The following is a 16,716-nucleotide window of genomic DNA, read 5'->3' on the forward strand; positions in this document are numbered from 1 at the left end:
TGCTGCGTGCGGGCTTTCTCTAGTCGCGGCGAGCGGGGGCTACTCTTTGTTGCGGTACGCGGGTTTCTCATTGCCATGGCTTCTCTTGTTGCCAAGCACGGGCTCTAGGGGCGCAGGCTTCAGTACTTGCATCGCATGGGGTCAGTAGTTGCAGCGCTGGGGCTCTAGGGTGCGCGGGCTTCAGTAGTTGTGGCTCACAGGCTTAGTTGCTCCGTGGCATGTGGGATCTTCCCGGACCAGGGATCGAACCCGTGTCTGCTGCATTGGCAGGCGGATTCTTAACCACTGCACTACCAGGTAAGTCCCCCCAGTAAGTTTTTTATTTATTGATAATACCAAGGAATATGATGTTCCATATATATAAAAGAGAATCCCATATGACAAAGACATGTTCTTTTATATTCCAAAATATTAAATACTGGTAAAGATTTTTGCATTCCTGTACTAATTATCCTTAGCTAGGTAACAAATTACCCTAAAATTTGAGGCTTAAGACAGCAAACACTTATTATCTTACAGTTTCTGTAGATCAGGAATCTGGGTGCAAGTTAGCAGAGCACCTCAGTCTCAAGGTCTCTTACAAGGCCCCAGTCAAGGTGCCAGCGGGGCTGTTGACGCATCTGATAACATGCTCACTCATGGGTTGTTGGCAGAATTCAGTTCCTTGTGGGTTGTTGGCCTGAGGATTTCAGTTCCTCACTTCATGTTGGTCAGAGGCCTCCCTCAGTTCCGTGCCCCATGAACCTCTCTACAGGCAGCTCACAACATGGCAGCAGGCTTCCCTTGGAGCAAGCAAACGAGAGTTAGAGTGGCAAGCAGGACAGAAGTCACAGTCTCTCTGTACCCTAATCTCAAATGTGACATCCCATTATCTTTGCTGTACCTGTACTTCTCACTTTCTGATCCAGAGCTTCTCTGAACAGCAGGGTGAGGGATGCCTGAAGGAACCACTCAGCATTCATCTACAACGTTTTAGTTGATATACACCCATGGGTTCATTTTAGCTCATTTTTTATTTGGATAGTGAACTTTGGTAAACATTTTTACCAGATTTTATCACATATTTAGATTGCTAGAATTCAGATGGTAAGGGACACCTAACTTTTGGATCCCTCCCATAATCCTAGGGACCTCTGAATCCTTGTATGCCTGTCACCCTCTTGGATTTTGTTTTCTTGATCTTTTTTCAAACCCCTTAGCTATTTAGTAGTTCATCACTTGGATTTGTTTGTTTATAAGTCTTCTTAAATTTTATGTGGAAGGAAGAAAACAGAAAATCATTTAAGATAAATGGAGTTCTTTATTCAAACCAAGCCCTTGGGTAAATATTACAGATAGGCATTACTTTAGTAAATAATAAAAAGTAAAACTTACTTTTACTTACAGACCCATGGGAGGTAGAACTTGGAGAAGGCAACTGGAAATCATTTGTATGTCAAACAGTATTTGATATATAAGAAGACACATGTCAAAGTTTCCTTTTAGTAATGATTTTTCTTGGTATATGTTTGTTTCACAGATGTTCAGAATCATATTTCTTAGTGAAGTTTGGTACATCCCTCTGGTAGATGCTGCCAGTGTTCTAGCCAGTATTCATCTGAACACTCCTCATTAACATAATTCTGATTTTGTTTAGGGTAGCCAAGTGCTCAACTGAAAATTTAAGTGTAGTCCAGTTCCTGCTAATGAATTGTAAGTGGGAATTGCTAGGTGAGGCTTCTGGGAAAACTCTTTATAAGGAGGCAAACTAAGCTGGCAGTTAAGCTTTACCCTTTGACCCTTATGTTCTTTCTGCCTGCCACACGGGTATAGTGTTGCAGAGGAATTTCCATCTGCCATCTTGCAACCATGAAGCAACAAGGGTGGGGAAGAAAGCCTATGGTAAAGATGGCTAAGAGCAGCCACCCGATAAGCACTGTGGTACCATGCTAGCTTTGGAGCAACTAGATTTGGACTTCCTGATTCCTGAAAAAAAAACCTTATTCTTTAATTCACTATTATTTGGCATTTCTTACTGTTACATGCAGCCAAACCTATTTCCTAATATAATCTCCTAAATCCTTTTATTTGAGGTTTTCTAAAGATTCCCTTTCAGATTTCCTACAATTTTGGTACTTCTTTCTATTTTTAAGAAGCACAAATTTATCTACAGATACATCTTCTATTAAACTAATTCAGTAAGAAAAGAGTATAATTTATTACAAAAATGATCTGGTATTTTACGATTTTCAAGCTGAAGCAAACCTTAGCAATCCACGAGTTACTGAATATTTTATCACTACCTGAAAAATTTATGATTTGTAAGCTTATTTTCTTGTTTATTATGTCTCCCTTATTGAATAGAGTACCAAAAGGAAAGGGACATTGTTATATTCCTCACTATACTGTCATAAGCTAAAGCTAAAACAATGTCTGCCAGATAATAGGCAAATGATAAATACTTAATCAATGAATGAATGTAGTTATCTAAACTTCATCTAATGAAGAAACAATCTTAGAGAGATTATTGTTTATCCAGCACCACAAATTTATTCAACCATTTGTGACTGGTAAAAATGGTCATTTCATATGGGTTCAACCTAAAAGTGGCAGAATGGAGATAAGAATGGAAGTCTTCTGATTATTGACCCAGTACTCTTTTCATTGCAATATACTGACTACTGGTTATGATTCAGATTGCAAAATTATTCTGCATTAAAAAATAATTTACCGTATATTATAGTTTATACTTCTGTATATTTAAAATAGGGTCCAATTAATTAAAATGTCACTTATATTCAACATTCCAGGAAAAAGGAGGAAAGAAAATTAAAGTTACTTGAGGAAGAGTTAGGCACTCATTATGTGTCATTACACTTAATCCTCATATTAGTTCCATTTCACAGATGATAAAACCAAACATCAGTTGGGTATATAGTCTAGACTGGGGTTTCCCAGCTACTAAGCAGTGAGGCTGGGTATGTCTCATTCTAAAGCCTGTGCTCTTCCTACTGTACCAAATGCTACTTTACTGATTATAACCTGTAAAGCACTTGATAAATGTAAATTATTAAATTACCTACATCCTCCATTTAATTGACTTCATCAACCTCAGAAGCATAGTGATATTTATATCTAATAAAGAACATTCCTGCTACCTTTAAAATGGATCCACATTTTTAACAGCAGACAGCTGCTTCTGGTTAGACAATTTTCAAAGTTAGACCATGGAACATTACAAGGCAAGACATTTGAAATTTTTCTCCAGTTCTTGTTCATGCATCAAATCTATAATTTCTTGACCACGTAAGATTTGTACAGTCTGTACACTTGAGTTAGTTAACTAGCGGCTTAGAAAAAAGGAGAAGTGTGAATTCAGAAAAGCAGCTGCTTCTAAATGGAATGATGTCAGGCAGTCTCAAAATAAGCTTGGTCCAAGATTGCTTATTCTCCTGTGAATTGGTTGGTACTTCTTGAAACTTCCTCACTTTGCAATGATTATATTAAATCACTTCTCTATTTCTGTAAGATTAGGCTATCAGTGGTTTAAAACCTATTTGTAGAAACCAGCCTCTTTTTCAAATGGAATCTTATGTGAAACATTAGTATGTAAATCAGATAAGATTAAAAAAAACCCAAAATGGTGATCTCTGAAATGGGAGCCCAGAGGCACATCAGCTGTTCTCTAGCTGGGGTCTAGAAAGGAGGATTGCCAAGGCCCTCTGCTGAATGCCCACGTAAGACCTCTAAGGTCCCTTGCAAGTCGAAAATTCTTTGAACTAATGGCTCTGTTGAGTATGTGTTGGTTATCTTATTGCCATGAAAACCAGTTGTATTCAACAAGGGGAAAATAACAGTAACTGTCTTTTTCTGGGAACATCTGGTCTGGAAATTAGAACACTTTAGTTCCAATCCCAGCTTTGCCACTATTTAGGTTTGTTACCTTGGATGCTGTTGCCCATCTATAAAATGAGGATAAAACATTCTCTACCTACTTTATTTTAAAATACATTTTCTTGTGAAGTTAAAATTTCCCTTTGACAAAAATTAGAGTACAATTGTAAGGTATTGCCTTCAGGAAGTTATACGACTAGAGGTGTGGATATAGATTTTTTATGACAAAGTCATTGCTGTACGTTACTACCTCTGTTTATATTATAATTATAATAAAATTAAAAGCTTGAAATATAAGTTCTATTAGTGCCTGGCATAGGGGTAAGTATTCATTTTCATTTGTGCGTAGTTACAAGATTTTTCCAGAAGAAAGTGGGAGAATTCCTTTATTTAAAAAAAAAACAAACTTGGTTTTTACAGAGTTGATAGTTTATCAAATTAATGCATAATCCTTATTAAAATACAGAAATAAAAAAAAATTCCCCCATCTAGACTTACAACAAATGACATTTTAAGATATTCAATATACACCTAAGATACAGACAGAAAGACAGTAAGTAGGTAGATAGGTAAATATAGGCATGGTGAAAATGAGACTAATTGGTGAACAAAAATGGGAATCATACACTACACGTTATTTTAAAGCAAAAAATAACTTTTTACTTTTATTTAACGAAGTTAAAGGAAATTGAAGTGAAACTGTAAGAACTGCTGAATTTTAGACAAATGTTTCTTCACTATGAAAGTTATTAGTTCCTAAATTTTTTTTGAAGTTATGAAAAACATTAAGAGGTTGGAATCATTACGTAAAAGTTTTTTAAAAATTCTTTTCTAGACTATATCTATGGATCCCATGTGATGCAAGATAAGAAAATTAGCACATTTACTCTTCCACCATACTCTTGATTTTTGTGTTATTACTTACATTCTGTTCTGTGACCATAATTCCCAGTTATTTAATCTCAGTTTTATATTTAAATGAATTAAAATTTCTTTATTAATCCTTTTACAATGGCTTCCATATTCCCTATTCCTATATTATTTTGATTTGATTTTTGTTGGCTGAGTTTCATCACCTAATTTTATTTCCAAGCTTGATACATCCTGTCCTTTTTCTTTATATCTGAGGAGCATCTGCCTGTTGTAATCATTCTGAGTTAAGTTTGGCTGACTAAAAATATCTTTGTCCTCCAACAAACATACACATAAGAGATTTTAACAAGTTGGAAGTTTATTGCTTTCTCACATAATAGAAGTCCAGAGCACCATAAACTCGCCAGGAACCCGTAGTCTTTCCAGCTTACTGCTCTACCATTTCTTAGAGAATGGTCCTTGTCCTCATGGTCTAAGAATGCTGCTTGAGTGCCAGCCATCATATTCAGATTTCAGGCAGCAGAATGAAGGAAGGAGTCAAGAAGGATAGGCCCCCACCTTTAAGGAGATTTCTCTGAAGTGGCACATAACATTTCTGTGTAAATTTCACTAGACAAAACTTAATTACATGACTATGGGATATATAGTCTTTTAGCTGATGGCAATTGTCTACCTCAAAATCTGTGTTCTCAGTGTTAAGAAGGAAGAAAATGAATATGGAGAAATAACCAGCAACCTTTGCCTGCCACACTTGAATATAGAGTTTGGGGTTATGCTTTCATGCTCTCAAAACTGTGTAGACATGGACCATTATCTTCAAGCATTTGAATATCACTGAGGAGATGTCTGAAGTCAACCTAAGTCTTTCCTCCTTGGAAGTAACCTGCCTTTTCTGCTTGGATTCTCATATGATTAGTTCTTTATCTTTGAAGATGAATGGTTTCTGCAGAATATATCTTGGGTTCACCTTTCTATATCATTTTTTCCAAATACATGGTGTAACTTTTTGATCTGCAGATTAAAGTCTTTATTTCAGGAAACATTTCTTTCATAATTTCTTTAAATAGTATTTCTATCACATCTCTATGTTTCAAGAAGTTGATTCTCCTTTTTACACCTTATCTATAAAATTTTTATATTTTTGCTCTTTTGATGTCTTTCACTCTAGCCTGTCCCTCATGTCTTAACATGCTTTTATCACATTTTCCCTCTATTTTTGGTTGTTTCTAATGTAGCATTCATTTCTGAGATGTTTTTATTTTCTCTTTTATTTCTTTCTCTACCAATGTGCTTTTATCTTCTGTTGTATTTTTTTAAACCCCTGTAATATTCTTTGAGACCTATTTTTACAGCAATAATTTATGTTTAATACATTTTTTCCTTCTGATTACTTACGTATTTGTTTATTTGATTAATTTATTTTAAATAATGTAATAAACACCTGAAAATCTAACATGAAAATTAGTTCCTTGAAAATAATCTATATCTATGTGGCTCCCTTATTGCATCAAAATGCCTCTCCACATCCAAAGTAAGCATTGTCCTGAATCCTACGTTCATCATTTTTTTGATTTATTTGTATATTGTGATATTGTGTCAATATGTATTCCTTCAAAGGATTATATATGTATTATAATCATATATATTATACATATAATATACTACAATATTCTTTATGTTCGTTGTTTATAACTGTGTAAATAGGATACCATGTTGTATGTAAGGGACTTACTTTTTAACTTAAATTGCTGTTATCCATCCATGTTACAGTGTGTCATTGCAGTCCATCTGTTTTGGCTATTGTATAATATTCCAGGGTGTGACTATACCAAAATTCATTTATCTACTTTCCTGTTCATGGACATTTGAATTATTTCTAGGTTATTGTTATGCAAACAATGTTTCAATGAATATTCTTCCACATGTATCTTTTTATACGGGTCCCAGAGTTTCTTTGGAGTTTATGCCTAGGAGTGGAATTGCTGAGTTGTAGAGTATGTCTAAACAGAATTCTTTATGTAACCTGCAAAACCAGCCTCCTCTCCTTTATGTAACCTGCAAAACCAGCCTCCTAACTCTGTTAGTAACATCCCAATCACCAGCTCCTTTGACACATCCTCCCTTGCTCCCTATATCCAATTGTTTACCAAGCTGGAAGGTTTCTGCCTTCCCATGATACACCCATTTCTCCTGTTCAAGCTTCATTAATTCTCCCCTGGACTCCCTATTCCTAAACATCATTGTTAATAAATTCCAATCACATAATTTCCCTGTCTATGAGATTAAGTGGACCCATAATCCAGCATTCAAAGCTCTCCACAATAAGGCTCCAGACTAACTTTTCTGGTTTAATGTCTCCCTATTTTGGTAGTGGAGAATGGTAGAGTGAGAAGGGACCTTAGAGATCATCTGGTCAGACCCACTTACCTACAAATAAGGAAATGGAGGCCCAGAGAGGAAAAAGGGTTTTATCAAGGTCACATATGTGATCTGTTTGAACAATTTTGTTGTTATTACAGGTGCTTCAGGAGGAAGGCAAAGAGATACCTGTGATCTTTCATCTTGAGGTAAGGACAGTGGAGTGGAATAGTTGTAGGTAAGGAGAATGAGCATGGTTACATCGTACCAAGAAAAACATTGAAACTATTGGGCAGGTAGAAAAGAACATAAAGAGCGGACTCTTCTGTAACCATGCTGAGTGTAACAATTATTGCACTGTATTAAGATATAATTGTTGTTTGGGACTGAAAGAGTGAACCTGTGTTCTTGAAGATGGTCATTGTGCCTGAGAGGCATGTCTTCCTCAGAAGAAACCAGAAAGAGGAGATGGAGGGGCCCTAGATGGGTGGTTTAGGTAGTAGAGTTGAAATTGAAATCTTTCTCCCTCTCTCTTTCCCTCTCTCTAACCCACCCCCCCCTTTATCTCGCCTAATCTGTCAGTCTTGCTTGTGAAATAATAATAGTATTTACTGAGTGCTTTCCATTTGCTAACTGCCTTACCTAGATTATCTCATTCAATCCCCACATCAACTTTATGATTATTTTACTTTACTATTATTATCCTCATTTTACAGAAGAGCACATTGAGCAAAGAAAGAATTTAGGACATATAGCCAACAAGTGAGTAGTAGGTTATAAAATGTCACTCTTCAGCTTTAGACAATTTGAGGAATAAGAAACAAGAACTCAACTGTTTATGCCTAAAATTTGGCCGTCTTTATCTGGGAATAAAGTGTAGACACTGTAGATGCCTTGTGGAATGGGACAGGTCCTGAGCACCTTGGGATTGAGCTCATGTCAGAATGATTCAAAATTTATAATGTGTAAGTCCTTTACATTTTCTTCTTTGTGTTTGTTTTCCTTTTGGCCTCCCTTTCCTTTTGCTTAATAAAGCAGGTCCATTTTGTGCTAGGTGACCCTAGAGAAGATCTTTTTAGTTTGTTCACCTTGAATCAGAGTGCTCAAGGGGCAGCAGCATGCTCATGGAGGAAGAGACCTCCTTGACAAAAAAAAAAAAGGTGAAAGTCGTGGAGATAGCCCTCCTACTATCTGAGGAGCTGCCCTGTCTCTTCTGGAGAATTCCCTTCCAGTGTTAAAACCTAGAATTTTAGACAGGTTTTAGACAGAAAGAAAATGTTGGCCTTTTGGAACTGGAATGGTTCATGATAAAAAGCAAGTAGGGAGGGTTATGGGAAAAGATCAAAGCAAAGGGTTGTCATCTTTTAACTGTCAATCAGTTAAAATTGGTAAATATTTATTGTGAGTCTGCTGTGTGCTAATCTAATCTAGATATGATCCTTGCCCTCAAAGTCAAACATCAAAGATGAAAAGGTAAATATGTGCATAAGTGGATTTGAAAAACAAGTTGAAAATACAAGGCCTGTCATAAAGCGACATCCCAAATGAAGGGAACAGTTAGTAAACAAGTTCTGTAAGTGTGACAAGGAGAGAGAACTCAGTGGGCTAGGTGATCTTCCACTGTGAAGGAGGAAGGACTTCAGCTAGTTATTTAAAAAATTATAAATGTTGGATAAGTGGAAAGGAAGGGGAAATGTCAGGAGTGGAAATGAGGTACCAGGAATATGTAAGATGGTTAATAATGGCCTTTCTGGCTTGAACTAAGAGTTTCTTTAAGGGACTAATAGGAGGTAAGACCTGATGGAGGGCTTTGAATGCCAAGGTGAGGAGCTTTACTTCACCCTGTGGAACATGAGATACTCTCAAAGATGTTTGAGACAGGCAGTGAGACAATGAAGGTTACTTTTTAGGATGGCTGGTCAGTAGGGAGATAGGTTAAGACATTGTGGTAGAAAAACCTCAACGTTTCAACAGTAAATGAGTTTTCAGGAGATTTTTAAATGTGTCAAATGTTTAGGAACTGTGAAATTCTTTTTTCCTTATGCTAACTGCTGACTTGTGTCCAGGAGAAAGGAGGGAAAAGAGCAGGCAGAATTTTATCTAAAGCAGAAGACAGTTACTTTGCTAACATTTACCTGCATTGCTGACATTTTGGGGACAATTGTGGCAGAGGCCACTTCCTGACCAGTTCTCCGTCCACAGATTGAATGTGGGAAGATGGAGGACTTTCAAAATTGAAGACAAATAAATCCCTCAAAGGCCAGTGTGATGTTTCTTCCTCTTTTAAAATGTTTCTGCTTCATTTAAAAAAAAAATATATATATATATATGTATATATATATACATATTTTGTTAAAAATCTCTCTTTATACTAATAGGATTAGGACATTTCATGTAAAGAGAACTGGTTCCCTGTTCTTAGCTAGAAGTTTCTGTAGGCCCAACATTTCCTTTGGAAATTAAACACTTTATAGACAGGGTCCTCAGCTGATAAGGATACAAGGCTGTCACACTCAGGGATCAAAGTGTTGCCAAGATTGCTGATGGTGATAGCTCTTGCTGGGAATGCTCCATTACCAAACAGACATAAAGAGCCAAGTATCTGCTCTAGGCCATCAGAGTCAGGTGGGGAGGATGGATGTAGAACAGTTTTCTGGAACCAGGGATGCTGAATTGAAAACAAGGAGGCCCTACTGGGCAAGATTTGGGGTCGGGATGGAGATCACTGGAACAAGGAGCATGGAGAGGACTCAGGAGCAGTACTCAGGTCTACTGGTACCTAGTCCAGTGCTCTCCCCACCACATCAAGCTGCATATTTACCTATATACAGTTTAGAACCTTCTGTCACTCTCTTGCTCCCTCCTTGGCCACCTATGATTGCTTACCTAAGTGAGAAGTTTTGAGCACACTCCTATACCAAACCTGCCTTGGCAAAGAGTGGTCTGAGGCAGACGTTGCCTCAGAATCAGATTTATATATCACAGGACTCTGATTGCCTGACCTGACATATCTTTAATTGGTCCTAACCTCTGCTAGCCATTATCCATTAACCTACCTGCCTGTCTATTTTTCTGACATCTGATGACTAAGGGCCTGTACTTGTACCAGTATGAGACTAGCCAAATCTTTGCTCCTTTGGTGTCCATACCTAGAATTGAATCTGTATCAATATGATTATTCACTTTTCATGTGGTTGCAGGTAGTTGTGTTCACAGACCAGATCATTCAAGGCAGAGCTCCTATCTAACTTGTGATATGAATTTCAACCAGCAACTAGGATATGAGACCCCATGGGGCTTGGTTCCCTTTGGGATAACAGTGCTGACCTGGAGAGCTGGGATCTAGGAATCAGATCAGACCAATGGGGGACGGGTCACTGGAGAACAGACACAGCTGCAGGTTCTAAGAGCAAGCTCAGTCCTAAGAATGTATCTGGAGACATTGGATGTACAAACACATACTTCATGATTGGTGGGAACAGGAGGTATTTAGAAATTTAGGCAGGTGGGCAGGCAGCTCATGGAAGTCTGGAATTAGATAACAGAGACCCAGCCACATGATTCAGTTCAGGGATGAGTGTTGATGATGGCAGTAATGCTTAGAAAGAGAACGCAGAGCTTTGGTTCAGGAAGAACAAGGGGTCTGAAATTTTTCCCAACCAGAGGCATAGTTATTGGCTCTCCTTAAAAGGCATCTTCAGTTCTGTCACCTTCGGGGACATGTATAATCCTTCCTCCTCTCAGCCTGTTCCTCTATCATCTCTGTCCTCTGCTATCAACCCAAATCTAAGGCCCTGGTTTGGCTCTCTGCTTACTCCATTGAGTTTTTCTCTCTTCCCAGAATGTACTTATCAAGAAGGAGCTATTGTCAGCTTTGTGCATGTTTCGGTTGATCCTGGTTCTGGGTATGTTGACCCTGGTCAGTGGCTCAGGACTCCTACATACCTGGAAGAAGAAGTTTGACATAATGGATCTAAGTAGTTTTCTGGGACAGTGATGAGGTCATAGGGATAGGAAGCTAGTTAGTAGAACTAAGGTCCCGGGAGTAAATAGACTGGATTTGAGAAAAAGGGCAAAATGCTACATGTTGGAACTGAGCCAGCGAATCTCAAAGTGATTCTCAAATTTTTACCCCCTAAGGTCAGTGTTTATTAATCTTCAGTAAGCTTTAGAACTAATGCCTGTGCAGATTTTGCCTCCATAAGTCTGGGGTAGGGATTACATTCTAGGAATCTGTAATTTTCCTTGTATATTTTCCAGAAATATTTTATGCATATTAAACAAAAACTATGTATGAATTTTCTCCTTTTCATTCACACGGTAGCATGCCATACACACTGTTCTGAACCTTGTTTTGTTTTGTTTTGTTTTTCACTTAACAATATTTCTTTGAGATCTTGCCATTCCTGTATATAAAGTTTCCTCATCGTTTTTGATGACTACATAGTATTTCAGTGTGGGAGTAACCATAGTTTGTTTTACAATCTTCTGCCAATGGACATGCAGGTTGTTTCTAATCTCTCCCAACTGTAAACAATGTAGCAACAAGTACCATGTACATATGTCATTTCACACATAAGTGATTATAGCTGGATAAATTCTTAGAAGTGGAATTACTGGGCCAAATGATAAGTGATTTTGTGATTTTGATAGATACTGCCAAATCGCCCTTCACAGAAGTTGTATCAGTTTACACTCTTACCAGCATGAGCACCATTTCTTCATGACCTCTAGCCAACAAAGTATATTATCAAATTTTTTGACTTTGCCAATATGGTACATCAAAATAGTATCTCATTGGTGTTGTTGTTTTTTTTAAATTGATTTTTGGCTGCATTGGGTCTTCGTTGCTGCATGTGGGCTTTCTTTAGTTGTGGCTAGTGGGGGGCTAGTCTTCGTTGCGGTGCTCTGGCTTCTCATTGCAGTGGTTTCTCTTGTTGCGGAGCACAGGCTCTAGGCACGTGGGCTTCAGTTGTTGTGGTGCACGAGCTCAGTAGTTGTGGCTCGCGGGCTCTAGAGCACAGGCTCAGTAGTTGTGGCACACGGGCTTAGTTCCTCTGCGGCATGTGGGATCTTCCCAGACCAGGGATCAAACCTGTGTCCCTTGCATTGGCAGGCGGATTCTTAACCACTGCACCACCAGGGAAGTCCCTCACTGGTGTTTAAGTTTACAGTTCCTTTACCATAAGAGAAGAGGATGAGAATATTTTAATATGTTTGAGTCATTTGTATTTTCTTTTTGTAAAGTCTGTTCATTTCCTTTCACTATTTTTCTACTGTATCTTTTGATCTTTATTTTATTGGTTTTTAGAAACTCTTTATACATTAGGGAAATAAATCCTTAGGCTGTGATATGAGTTGCAAATATTTTTCTCAGTTTGTCATTTATCTTTTGAATTCCTTTTGGTGACTTCTGTGGGACAGCTTTTTATGAAAGTGTAGCTGTTACTGAATTAATTAATATTTTATTTAGTGACTTCTGGGTTTTAAGTTATACTTTGAAAGGCTTTTCCCACTCCAAGACTGAAAAATTATTCCACAAATTCATCTAGTACCTTTATAGATTATTTTTAAAAATTTAAATCTTTAAGTCACATAGACTTTATTCTAGAATAATATGTAGAATTTGGTTGCAACTTATTTATTTTTCCCAGATGGCTACGCAGTTTCCCCAACAACATTTATTGAACAATCTATTCCTTAATTCATCACTGCCCATGACTTGAATTGCTCATTTTATCATATTCTAGATTTCTATATGAATTTGTGTTTAACTCTGAACTTTCTCTTCTGTGACACTACTACAGTTGACCCTTGAATAACATGGGTTTGAACTGTGCAGGTCTACTTATGCACCGGTTTTATTTGAATCCTCAGATGTGGAACCGTGAACAGGGAGGAACTGTGGATATGAAGGAACTGTGTATATGGAGGGCCAGCTATAAGTTATATGGAGATTTTCAACTGCATGGAGAGTCAGCACCCCTAATACACATGTTGTTCAAGGGTCAACTGTATATCGGTCTCTTCATGCACCGATACCACACTGTTTAATTATTCTAGCTTTATAAGGTAGTTCTAATGCAGGTGATCCATGGAGTACACTTTAAAAAACACTGGCCTAGGGGCTGGTGCAGTACAAGCCCCGTGCAGAGTAGGATTATGAGTTGATTTCAGCAACAAGGAGAGGAAGGCTACCAAGAATGGCATTTGGGGGAAAAAAATGAAGATTTCTTAATTCAAGCTGAATCCATCTGTTTTCATGTTTTCCTACTTTCTTATTAACAAATGTAACTTCACTTTGACTTTTTTGGTAGGAATTCTTGCCAGTTGTTAGTTTTGTTTATTTGTATGGCTCTTAAGTTAAAATAAGAAGTACATTTACATGATAGGCATTATTTATTCAGTCCACATGTATGGATTTATAGACTCATGGACTCATTGCAATAGAAAACGAGTGAAGTAGATCAGAAAGTATATCAATATGCTTCTACATACACAGATGTGTGTACACATACACACTCAATTCACTCGTTCTTTCAACATGTGTTAATTGAGCTCCCATTGTACTGCAAAGTAGTTTGATAAGTGCTGGGGTACAATAAGTAAGAAAAAAATTAATGCAAATGAAAAAACTTGTATTAGTTTCCTAAGACCACTATAGCAACGTACCATGAACTGGGTGGCTTTAAAAAACAGAAATTTATTCTCGCAATTATGGAAGCTAGAAGTCCAAAATCAAGGTATCAGCAAGGCCATGCTCCCTCTGAAGGCTCCAAGGGAAAAATGCTTCCTTGCCTCTCCCGAGCTTCTGCAATCCTTGGTTGTCTGCAATCCTTGACATTCCTTAGCTTACAGCTGCAGCACTCCAGTCTCTGCCTCCATCTTCACATGACTGCCTTCCCTCTGTATGTGTCTATGTCTCTTCACAACCTACTTTTAAGGACACTAGTCGTTGGTTCTAGGGCCCACTCTAATCTAGTATGATCTTATATTGACTTAATTATATCTGCAACAACCCTATTTCCAAATACGATCATATTCATAATTATCAGGGGTTAAGACTTTAACATCTTTTGGGGGATACAATAGCACTTATCAAAATATAAAGCAGAAATAATATCTATATTAATCAGACCCACTTAATTGATCAAGTTAGTTTTAAAACATAATTTTAAAATAATTGCCTGATTAACTATTTCATTCAATCAAATAGGAATGAAGACAATGGGAATAAGAAGTAGTGAAATCATCAAATTTATTGGACCTCCCATTAACCCAGATCATCTTACTGTATACAGAAGCAGGAATAGTGGGATTTGGGATACCCAGGAGAGAGAGACCCTTTGGAAGGGGAATTGGAATGGGGCCAACAAGAAAAGTCTCCACAATTTCATGGAGGGTCTGTGGTCTGCCCTTGTTAAGGCAAACTACCCCAACTTCTGTGGAGGAGACACAAACCTGGGCTGCTTTTTCCCTTGGAAGAGCTAGTAGAAACCAAAATACACCCTCCTTGACTGCCTTGTTCCACTGAGACTGCAGAAAAACAAGCTACTCAGCTTCTCCCCCTTCCTGACCTCAGGAACCTTGGCCTCAGCCAACCTTCCTTACGGTGAGATCTGCTTCAGGCCAAGAATATGATTCTCAAAACATATTTCTATGTCTTTGGTTTCCTACCAGGCTGTCCCTTTTCCGGAGCCAATATTTTCATGCAGACGGCAAAGTGACTGTGGTTAGGATTCCATTTTATTATCTCTATTAACATTATTTTTTTTAAGTGTAGTAACAGATTCAGAATTAAGAGCTCTAGGAGGAGCCCATATTTTCCTACTGGTGACAAGAAGCACTGTAACAGAAGTTCTATCTGGCAGGAGATGTGAAAAACATTTTAGTTGCTACGCAGAGAGCTAGCCCTCAGCTAACAAATTTGTTTTCATTTGCCTTCAGCTGCCCATGGCTAGTTTCTTCCCTCACCCCTACTGAAGGGCTCAGTGTCTCCCCTTCCCTTTCTTAGCTGTGAAAACCCACCCTCAAAGAAGTATTTGATAGTCTCACTTGCACAGTTGTGTTAATAGCTGATAAATGGTAAAAGGAAATTAGTGAAGTGTGGCTGAAAGCACATGTGAGTAGGAATCCAAGGCCTGGCTTGTTTGGATTCTTTTATATGCTGGTATTGAGGGAAAACACTCCCAGACTTTTGGAGGCAGGAATGCCTGGGTTTAAATCCTTGCTCCATCACTTATTAGCTGTATGACCAAAGACGCTTACTTAATCGTGGTGCTCCTAAGTTTCTTTTCTTTAAAGTAGATATTGTAATACTTACTTTACCAGATTATTTTGAGGACTATTTGTTGGGTAGCACAGTACGTGACATATAGAAAGGCATTGAAAAGACAATCATAGTAATTTGTTAATGGAAGAAAATTGAGGCTGCTCTACTTTTTAAGAGAGAATTCCTTTGCCTTCTTCTCCAGATAGTTAATGCTTCTTCTCAAGCAGCATTATGGTTCTGACAGCCAGTGACAACTTTCCATAGAACTAGCTCATATCAAGCTTGCCTGTAGGCAGATCTAAGGAGGCAGAGATGCCCTGGCAGAAAGACATGATGTGTCCTCTCTGGAAAATTTTGCCAACCCCCAGCCAGGGAACAGGCTCCATCTCTTTGACCAGTTGCCATACTGTTGCTTCTCCAGTGCCCCCACCTATGTTTCAAGAGCCTTAGACTTACCTAAGAGGCAGAGAGAAACATGGAAACAGAAAGGAGACAAGCAAACACTACCTGGACTTTTCCTTTATTGGTTCTTCTCTCTTATCTCTGAACAATCCATCTTTTCAAGGATTGTCAGGCCTTTGGAAGATGCTACTTCTCATCTTCCATCCAACTTCTCCCATGTGTCACTGGTTTGGGATTATAAATATCTTTCAAGGTTATCTTCATAAGACTGGAGCCCCCCCAAAAAAGAGGACTGTGTATTTCATGTATTCATTTATTTATTCATTCATTTTTGTATTTATTCATTCATCACTATAAGATTAATAATAATAGTCAATATTGATTGAGCCCTTCCTATATACCAGTAATCTGCTAAGGTTTTCTCATATTATCTAATCTAATTACCCCAACAACCCTGTGATATAGGTACTATTTATATCTCAGTTTTGTTTTTTTTTTTTAAAGCCTGGTTTCCTTTTTTTTTTTTTAATTAATTAATTTATTTATTTATTTTTGGCTGTGTTGGGTCTTCGTTTCTGCACGAGGGCTTTCTCTAGTTGCGGCGAGCGGGGGCCACTCTTCATCGCGGTGCGCGGGCCTCTCATTAGCGCGGCCTCTCTTGTTGCGGAGCACAGGCTCCAGATGCGCAGGCTCAGTAGTTGTGGCTCACGGGCCCAGCCGCTCCGCGGCATGTGGGATCTTCCCAGACCAGGGCTCGAACCCGTGTCCCCTGCATTGGCAGGCAGATTCTCAACCACTGCGCCACCAGGAAAGCCCCAAAGCTCAGGTTCTTGATGTGTCGTGGCAGAAAGAATTCAGTGAGAGACAAAGTGATAGGTAAGAAGTGGGTTTATTTAGAGAGATACACACTCCACAGACAGAGTGTGGGCCATCTCAGA

The 16,716-nt window shown here is 38.3% G+C and overlaps 1 long non-coding RNA gene across 2 annotated transcripts in view; it reads left to right on the plus strand.

Moving 5' to 3' along the window:
- The window catches only part of LOC132377114 (uncharacterized), a 322,850-nt gene that overhangs the window by 81,275 nt on the left and 224,859 nt on the right, over positions 1-16,716 (plus strand). Inside the window, exons 1-2 of one of the 2 annotated variants that reach the window (XR_009506533.1) lie at positions 214-297; positions 7,266-7,313. This is a non-coding gene — a long non-coding RNA (uncharacterized LOC132377114). Of the gene's footprint in view, positions 1-213; positions 298-7,265; positions 7,314-16,716 lie in introns of those variants that run through there. The other variant, XR_009506532.1, reaches the window with a different exon arrangement.

This window comes from Balaenoptera ricei, chromosome 13, assembly GCF_028023285.1.
Source record: "Balaenoptera ricei isolate mBalRic1 chromosome 13, mBalRic1.hap2, whole genome shotgun sequence".
NCBI lineage: Eukaryota > Metazoa > Chordata > Mammalia > Artiodactyla > Balaenopteridae > Balaenoptera > Balaenoptera ricei.